The sequence below is a fragment of the Triplophysa rosa genome, linkage group LG2 (assembly GCF_024868665.1).
Source record: "Triplophysa rosa linkage group LG2, Trosa_1v2, whole genome shotgun sequence".
Taxonomy (NCBI): domain Eukaryota; kingdom Metazoa; phylum Chordata; class Actinopteri; order Cypriniformes; family Nemacheilidae; genus Triplophysa; species Triplophysa rosa.
The window spans coordinates 26,528,979-26,539,404 of record NC_079891.1 but is presented as its reverse complement, the minus strand read 5'-3'; positions in this window follow the sequence as shown (position 1 = coordinate 26,539,404).

Sequence of the window (10,426 nt, the reverse complement as noted above, 5' to 3'; positions counted from 1 at the left end):
AACAATTACATGTTTTTAAGTTCTTTAGGGTGCAAAAATACATAAATAAAAAAACACATGACCTCAAATTTCTACAAATCATTTCATTTTTAAAGATAATAATTTATAAATCACATAGGCCTATTCATTAGGGCTCATCCACTACATCGATTTTAACAGCAAATAGCATAGCATATGAAACTGCCCACTGCCTGTGTATGCGTGTGTGTATAGGGGGGAGGTGGAGACTGTGCCATAGACCCATCCAGGCAAGGCAAAGACTAACTGCCCAGAGCACATCACCACTGACCTACATTTTTCTTATTTTTTCCCTGTTTTCTTTTCCATTTCCCCTGTATGGTCAAACTCATAATTGTGACGTAATGACAAGAAGCGAGCATGACAATAAAGCAGGCCGCTCCATTTGAGATTGTAAGGTATTGTCCAGCAGTGACAGCACGGTTGTTGAACAAAAAGCTTTTTTGCAGCTATTCAGGAAAGGGCTGAATTTGGAAAATAGAAATACATGTAACTTGTGAAGTTGAATAGGTCATAGTGCATGTAAGATGAAATTTAGCAAAGATAATGTAAGAAGTTTTTTTTAAAAAAACTTTAAGAAATATGTGTCATTTTGAGAAGCTAGTATAAATTAACTATCCAAATATGAATTCTGGTGTCTTGCCACTATACCTTAAGATACAGAAAAACTATAATGAGCATAACATGCATTGAGCATCCACTCATTCTGTTCTCTTCTATCTACTGTCATTTTTATTCTGTTAAATGTATCTGTTTTTGTAATATATTGCTGTCAAACAGAATTGCTCCTGAATGTCTAAATTGTGATGTTATTTCTCATAAGTACACAGTACTCCTCAATAATGATTCGTTGGTCGGTCCACCTCACCATTAGTCATTTTGGGGTAAAAAAACGCATAGGGGTCTACAGACAGAACTATTAGAAATGATTTATATCTCCTGTTTTAAGGTTAAAGCATATCTGTGCAACTTCTTTTGTCCTTGAATCGACCATCATGGAGTTAACTTAAATATAATTGGATAAGTTTCCATTGAAAATAAAAATTAGGGCACTGTTTCTCAAAGGGATTCCCCTTAACTCTCAAATGACATATGCCTTTATATTTCACTCTGGAAACAAGCAGGTGTTTGTTAAAAAGAGAATATTTTATGAGGAAGTGATTTAAAATCACAGACCTGAAGATCGAGAAGCATTTTTGAGTGTATGTATGTCGAGTACATCAATCTTTTTCTATCACTGTTCAATCTGTTATTTAGGTATGTAGATCAGAGTTCACCAGATAATTGTCTCCCCTCGCAAATCTACATGTCAAAAGTCAATATGCTGAATCTCAGGCAAATCCTTGCTGTGGTAATGAGTTGAGAGAGAGAGAGAGAGAGAGACAGAGAGAGAGATCGAGAGAGAATGACATTGGCTTTCAGAGAGAGAAAGAAAGAGACAGAGGGGAAAATACACTTGAGAAATTTACAGAAAGATACCACAAGTGACAGAGGCAATTTTCTGGGAAAAAATTACTTCATCATAATTTCAATCCCAAAAAGAATTGGAAAGAAAGCCCTAAAGGAGCCGAGCCGTGTCACCTTGAAAAATGGCAGTGGTAAAGATCACTAAACTTCTCTATGCACACAGACACATACCTGCACACTCTTACACACACACATATACATATACATGCACACAAGCACCACAACAAATTAAATCAATTTTTTGTATCTTGTTTTATTGTTTTGCACTCCACGCCACAGAAATACTGCAACTTCCTCCGGAATGGTACATAGAGTAAATCATGACATTACATTGACATCTCTCTATTTAAAAGTGTGTATATATTTTAATATAATTATCTTAATTATATAAAAATATGTTATTAATGACGTTTTGCATACTCAAAAATGATCAGCTATACTATAAAGAATAATTTCGGCTGCATAAATAAAGCCAAAGGGACCGAGTTATAATTTTATTGCGAAACTAATAAAGTTAGAGCTCATCTCATCTGTATCAGCAAGTAATAAGCAGATTTCTCATCAAAGCTCTTAATAAGACCAAAAATGTAACTGCCTTCCCATCAACACAGTACCGAAGTCTGCCAATCAGTTCATTTTAATTGGATTCTTTCCTAATCCATGATTTTTTTTTATTTTTCACTCTTTTTAACAAAGCTATTAAGATATTAAATCAAATGTTACATGGAGTGTGTAGAGTTTTTGTATGACACATTAAAATATCCTCACACACCCCGAGGCAAACTCTCTAAATAATTTTCCTGCTGATTTAGTTTTCAAAGCTTAATACGTGTTGATGTGGGATATCGAGAGAGTTAGTCTAGACTAGCATATAGCGTATAGAGTACAGAATAACTGCTTTTAAAAACATTCATACATCATATATGTCTCTACAGCTTGGCATTATCCTAAACATTATCTCAGCATTAGAATGATCAGCAACATGCCATAGCATATTTAATTTCTTTCAATGAAGGTCTAGTGTATGAAATTTAGTGGCATCTAGCAGTGAGGTTTCGAATTGCAACCAACGGCTCACTCCACCCCTCCCTTTCGAAGCACTACGGTGGCTGATACAGGACTAAGATGTCGTCACATTTTAACTTCTTTGCTGAAGGAGATAACACACACTGGGCCATTCTACAGAATTTGTGCAAACTGCTATCCCACATCAATAAAACATATTTAAAAAGCATTCAAGTATTCAAATCTTAGTTGTTCTATCTTAGTAATAGAACAAATCTTAGTAAATCTATCATCTTTTGAAACCCACAATAATATTTATAACATCAGTAAGCTTAATATATATAAAATTATCGTTTATTGGTTACTTTCGATTGGGAGATGGGTGTCCCGAACCCAAACCCGTAAATTTAAACTTATGAAAATTATATTTAATTTTTTTTTCGCATTTTTCCATTGTTGTCCATCTCTCTAATAGCTTCATGGTGAGTAGATCGGTCTTATCATTTTGAAGTAGGCCTAAATGTGTTCAAAAGTCTGAAAATCTGTGTAAAGAACGTCACTACCAAACATCTTTTTACTGCAATTAAGCAAACATTTTTGGGCGTTATTCCATAAAATTGAGTTTTTATGTGTGTACATCTGTTCAGAACTGTGCTTGCTAACCATGTGCTGATTAGCATCTTTGAGCTAGGCTCAAAAGTATTCCGAAATTGTCACTACCAAAACAGTCACGACTGAAATGTATCACTGGGTATCATTGTTTCAGTAGTGACAAAAATTGTTTCGGTAGTGACAAAAAGGGACACTTAATCCTTTATTTGGGGAAATAAACAAAACTCAGTATAAAGTTATGCAAATCATTAATATTTAGTATGTTTCAGTAGTTATATACAGTAGTATGTGAGCTGTAGGTTTTCTATTAGATATTTACTGTCAGATGTGTGTCTGCTATATGTGCAACATAGTTAGTTATTTGTATTAACATAAAATGTTGAAAGTCTGATTCAGCTGTGCAAATTAAATATTGTGATCACGACCAAAACATGGGATGTTTTGTCAAAAATAATGTAGGCCTATTAAATTATCAACTAAGATGTTATGATATAGTGTTTGGTTCAATGTATATATAAACTTATAAATCCTTAACTTTGAAATAAGTATGATCAATTTTATGCCTTTTACAAAGAAAGATTGGATTCAAAATACAACAAATCTCATAAATTACACTTGAAATATTGTTAAAATTGTAACTGTTATTGATTTACATGTGAATTTTAAATAGAAAAAAATATATTTACAAAGTAGATTTAAACAAAATCTTAATATGTAAACATAATCCTTCTTATTAAATGATAAATTATTGTGTTTCGGTAGTGACAAAACTTGGGGAGAGGAAGAATGTTTCAAAACTTTCTGAAACGACAATATGAAAATTAACTGCACATTTACTAGAAATGTGTACCTGTGGTGTTATACAATTTGCATACAACAAAGATGTCTGGAAAAAAACAGATGTTTCAAGATGTTTCCAACTCTGAAATTGCACCACTACTGTAGAATTGCCCATTTATGGAACGTGCTCTGTAGAGCAGTTTGTCCGTTTCTACAATAGGGCTATTGTAGAAACAACATGCAAGGGGACCTGCGGTGTACGTAGATAGATTCTAAGGTATTAAAACATAACGCTTAATTATGTAAGTTCTTTATACACCTCTGAAGACATATGTATATTAGATCGCCTTTCTGTCACTAGATCCTCCAAAAATTACACACAGCACCTTAAAATCTACCCTCCCACGTTATAAAACAAAATACCCAACATACAAGATCAAGTCAGGTAGCTGTGAATTCCAATTCAGATCCTCATACTGTAGATAGAGCCATCCGATGCAACCGAATTCTGTGTCACGGCATGACCTCTGTGCCCTACATAAGTCCAAGTTCAAACAAATCAAACCTTCTTAGAACTTAGTCTACCACAGATACACACCATTAACTTAACATTCCTTATTCATCCCCGAACATAACTCACAGTTAATAATTCACACCTACATATTTGATTAGTGCAATCATTTTTTAGGAACCATTATCCCAGATTGGCCTTTGCAATTTATGAACCTAAAAGGGACGGATCTAATGGGGGAGACCTTCACCTCTTTACACCCCCCAAAGGATGGAGGAAGTTTTTGATGAGATGTGGCTAATGGCTGCGTTGTAGTCACCTCAGGGGCTGAAGACTACAGTCGAAGAGGTTGAGGTAATGGAACATACGCCTGCAGTAGCTGAATTATTCACTCGATCCTTACGAGAGCCACTGGTGCAATATACACTAACACACGAAAGAGCGCACACGCACACACGCCGGTTGCCAGTCTAGAGTGCGTTTCTTTCTTCTCTCTGATTTGCACCGTTTCAAAGTCTCTCCGTCTTTTTGTACATCCCATTCTTCACTTTGATGTCTGTCATTTATCTCTCCTCAAACATTTGTTCGCCTTTCCACAGATTGTCACCGTTAAATGCAAAACATTGCTTTTCGCTTTGGCTGGTGACCAATCCACATCTTTTGGCGTGATTTTAAACGAAACGGCGTTATGGTTTCCGTCGCTCTTTTCTCTTCCCTCATGAAAAACAGATTAAGTTAATGAATTGATGTGAGTTAGTCTACGCAGACAAATAAAGTAGAAGTACAATACAAGAGCAAGGATAGACACAAAGAAGAGGTTGGATAGCTTCTCTATTGTTCGGCTGTGAGAGCATAAAAAGGCCTGTCTCGCGAGCCGAACGGAAAACAAAGGAGAACTTGTTGCCTGTGTTGGGGAGAAATTACAGTAGTGTTGTGATGCTTGTAGAGACGAGGGGGGGGGGGAAGTGAAGGGGGGGTTGCCAGACTCATAAACACACCGACAGAGACATTTATTGTGGCAAACCTAAGAGTGCAGCTGACAGGTTGGACCATTGAGGGATTTTGAGGCTTCACGAGGGAAACGGGAGGGAGGGGCTGTGAGTTATAGGATGATGCTGATAATGTCTTTATTTGTCATCTAACATAAATATTATAAGAAACGGCGACTGTGTTGGTAACGCAACTTTGGTAGAAAAGTGTGAGTATTTATATATCACACCGATCACCACAATTTATCAAACGAAAGTGACATCTCATTTAAACCATAGGTGCAGAACTCTTGACATTTGCCCCTTGATCATTGGCATCATCTCTGAACCCCATCAGAAAATACATTAAGGTGGTAGATGGCACATGGTGCCCACCAGAGACTGGGCTCTGGCTATATCCGCTTACTGTCTGCATGACACTCAGCGCATCACAACACAAGCACTTTAATCTGTCCATGAGAACTGTTTTGTGGAAGTGTATGCTGGGGAGTTCGGGGTTGGGGGGGTTGGGACTGGTGCGTGTTTGTAATAATGACAATGATGGTGGGGGTGATGAGACCTTCTGTTTTTAACTCCTCCCTCGCTCTCGGGCCTGGTCGGCTTAATCCTGAGTCTAGGAGAGGGATTAGAGGACACTTGACTGTACCGACATCTCACAACAGGCAGATTCTTACCACACACATCTAAGATTATGTATATAAGAGGTTTGACGGCCGCAGTGTAGCGTATGATTATTATTATAATCTGTCGGTGATTTTGATTCTTTATGCATAATTAGACAACGCGTAAAACACGCAAACAAACAAGCATTTTGTTTTTACTGTTTGCTATTGGTCAGATATTAGATAACGCTGCTGTCCTTTTGAAACCTCATATCTCCATATTTTGTGATTTTTTTTAACATAAATCATTATTATACCCTGTTTGTAACAGGGTTTTTAAAATTTGTAACCTATAAAAAGTAATAAACAGCGACTCAAGTATTTGAACCCTTAAACCACAGTTAACATGTATAAATGTCATTGCATTAAATGCAAAATAGAAAAAGTTGAAACTTTTTTCAGACCTTGCCATGTTTACATCTTTTTTTTTCCATTTTAGTATCAAGTTTACTTTTAATGTATTTAGTTCATATCCTAGTAAAATACTACTTGTCATTTTTATCACTTATCTGTTATGTTATATTTTGTATTAAATGTCCTGCATGTATAGTAATATCTTAAAATAAAATGGCACCTTATACAATGACATTCATACTGTACGTCTTTAAAAGTGACTAAAGTATCCAAATACATTCCGGAGTCTGTGTGTTCATTACAAGTTGTTGAAATAACTTTGTGTTTCATTAGAACAAGTGCATCTCTTCCTCAATAACTCAACGGTATCATTTGGGAACTGTGTGTTTTGTGTTATTTCTGGTATTGATGTCTTTGTGTGATTGTTCCCTCTTTCTGTCATGCTGTCACCTTTGACTGCCAGTCAGATCATTTTATCTTTGTCTCAGCTGAGCTACAATCATTAATCTTGAGGATTAAGTAGTTGCGACTCAAACAACTGTGTCTGTGGTGGTGAGGGCGACGGAGAAATAATAAAAGGACAAAGAACATTACTCAGCTTTCTTATTGAAACGAACTATACATGCAGCCATTTATTACCCACAGCCGATTTGCAGGAATATTAGCAGCAGATTTGACATTTTTGATATTACAAACGTGACAAATGGCGTGATAACTGAAAACAAATTTGTTAACTCATACAAAATTATTTTTCAAGTGAAAATGCATTTGGTACATCTCATGCTCATAGCCATTTACTGAGATTGTGTGCTTTTGTATTTGTGTGTGTGTATGTGTAAGGGGGTAAAAGTATGTCTGATAGCCACACACAATTTATGTTATATGCTGCCTTATGTTATATGCAAAAAGCCCTTTTTTACACACAGACAAATACACATTAACACAGTCCAACTGACTCATTCAATACCTCGAGAAAGTGAATGCAGAGAGGACAAATCTATTTGACAGAGTGTGCTTGGCTCTTTTATCCTTGTCTGAAAAACATGATAGACGTGCACTTCTGTTCTCTATACGTTAATGGGTAAAAACTGAAGAGCATGTTATTTTCCTGCTATAAAGAGTTAGCCAGGTGTTTGGGTTGCTTCCGTGGATTGTAAGTTTTATATTTTTAAGATATTTTTAAGATCTTTGTATATTTTCTTCTCTCTACATTTCTCTTCCTCCCCACCTCACTCTCCCTCACTCTCACATTTTCCCCATCCCCTCTCTGTCTCTCTCTCTCTCTCTCTTTCTGTCTGCGTGTGTGAATGGAATGATGGTTGTAATAGGATGTAGGTCATCAGGGCAGCTTGGCTGGCTTGTGTCTAGACTCAGTCTTCAGGGCATGAAGTCACAGAATTGTGCACATTGACCAGCACAGTCCAAACTGTGGCGCTAACAGTGCTCACACACGCCACGCTGTCAAACACACTTGTACGCACACAAAGAGCATTGATGAGTTGCAAACATAACCAGCACTGTATTTATTGTCTGCAGCACACTTTAAAAATGTCATATGATGAGATTGACATGATTGATATTGAGGGAGGGCATTTTGGGGTCTTTATGATTTTAGGGTATAGAAAAGCGATATTGAAATTTGATTTGGATTGTTATGTGCTCACTACAGTAGATTTGCTGGCGGGTACTGTAACACACTGAACATGCACTCATACCCTCCTGGTGCATGTGTCCTCTGAAGCCCCAGGTGAGACACAGATGAATGTGTGTCCCCATCACACTGTGCTGCACACATTACATTCATACCCATTATTCCAGATGAAGCAGAAATGTAGCAGAAATGAATGTCCATTATGTTTTATATAAAATCATTTTTTTATTAAATCCTTGTAATTGATTGTAAGTCTGTTTTGTATCCATGTTGACAATATTCAAAAGTGTTCATATTTTTAGCTGTTACTACTATCATTGGTCTCTCTCTCTCGTTCTTTATTATCTCTCATGGGTTGTGATAGTAAAAGCTGTAGTCTGGCATACTTGACAATATTTAATTCATGCCTATCTGGCTATGTTTTTTCTCACTAATGGAAAAACCCTAAATGACATTTCACCCTCTTACAGTAGCATAACTCAGGAAGGAAGAGGTTTAATATGCTTCAGCCACACTCAAAGCTTTACATATCACATATGAATATATAAATGTGATGACATTAACTCCCTAAATTTAATGATGCTGTTCAATAAAGAGAGAGAGAGAAAGAAAGAGAGAGAGAGGAGAGAGAGAGAGAGAGAGAGAGAGAGAGAGAGAGAGAGAGAGAGAGAGAGAGAGAGAACCCCTCTATCTGACCACAGCCAAATTACTCTACAACTCAAAAAGACAGAGAATAGCATTAACACAGAGCCCAGTAAGCTGTACAATATCATAAAACCATACAGATGGGCTGAAAACAGCGCAGAAGAATATCAGAAAACACTTAACAGTCAAAAAATACAAATGCTGTTAGATAACTTTCTAAATAACACCTATGCTCATACTAAAGAAGGCGTCAATATTGCCGTAAAATACAAAGTATATACATTTCATATTTGAAAAATCAGCAAAACAATCCAAATTAAAAACAAAAACGGGTAAAAATCTGATATCCAAAAATGACAAAAACTAGTTCGATCATGACTCAAACTATTCGCAAAAAACTGAGAATATTGTCAAACCAGAAACACAGTGATCCAAATAATGTAGAGATTCGACTTCTTTACTGTGAAACATTAAAACAATACAAACATACACTCAGAACCAAAAACGCCCTATACAAACAAAAACAACTGACAATAATCGAGAAGTCAGTGAATATCAATTCTGGGATAATTGGAACAATCTGAAAAAAACTGATCATGAAGAATTGGCAAAGTCATTTTCCAAACATTGTTTAATAAAGAACAGACAGACACAAACCGTGAGCAAAATCAATCAATCAAACAATTAGAAAAACTAAAATTAGCAATCAAAGATAATCAAAACCCATTAGACTTCCCAATAACTGAAAAAAAACTTTAAAACTTTTAAAAACCTTAAAGCAAAAAAAGCATCTGGACCTGATGGGATTTTAAACGAAATGATAAAACATACAAACAGTGAATTCCAACTGGCCAATTTTAAAACTATTTAACGTGATTATGAAAGTACTGTAGGTCACTTCCCTGACATCTGGAATCAAGGCTTGATAACACCAATCTTTAAAAACTGAGATAAATTTGACCCTAACAACTATAGAGGCGTTTGTGTGAGTAGTAACCTGGGAAAATTATTCTGTAGTTTAATAAACGCTCGACTCTAGACTTCATCACAACACAAAACATCCTGAGCAGAAGTCAAATAGGATTTTTACCAAACTACCGCACAACTGATCATATCTACACGCTACATACTCTAATTGAAAAACATGTTAACCAAGATAGAGGTAAAATATATGCATGCTTTATAGACTTTAAAAAAGCTTTTGACTCAATTTGGCACCAAGGAGTATTTTACAAACTTATTGAAAGGGGCGTACAGTATGGCAGACTCTGTACACAGTGACGGATAAAAACTGAGAGCCACGTTGACAAGATACAGACTCAGTGGACATAAACTCACTATAGAGATGAGCAGACACCGACAAACATGGCTGCCACAGGACCAGAGACTCTGTCCACACTGTGATCTCAATAAAATTGAGACGGAATTCCACTTCCTAACAGACTGCACAAAAAACACGGATATACAGACAATGTTTTATGGAACAATCAAGTCCATACACCAGACGTTTGAAAGTCTGTCAAACAATGAGAAACTGCCGTATTTGTTATTAGAACACAAGGACTGCTGTGTGTTAGCTGCACAATATTTGTCTGCTTGTCACAACAAAAGAGAAAACAATGAATCTGCCCTGACCTGATGCTTCCAACATATGTACTTAACAATATATTACTGTATATTAATTTATTCTGCTACTTAAATGTATATTTCCTTCTGTAATTTTTTTTAAACT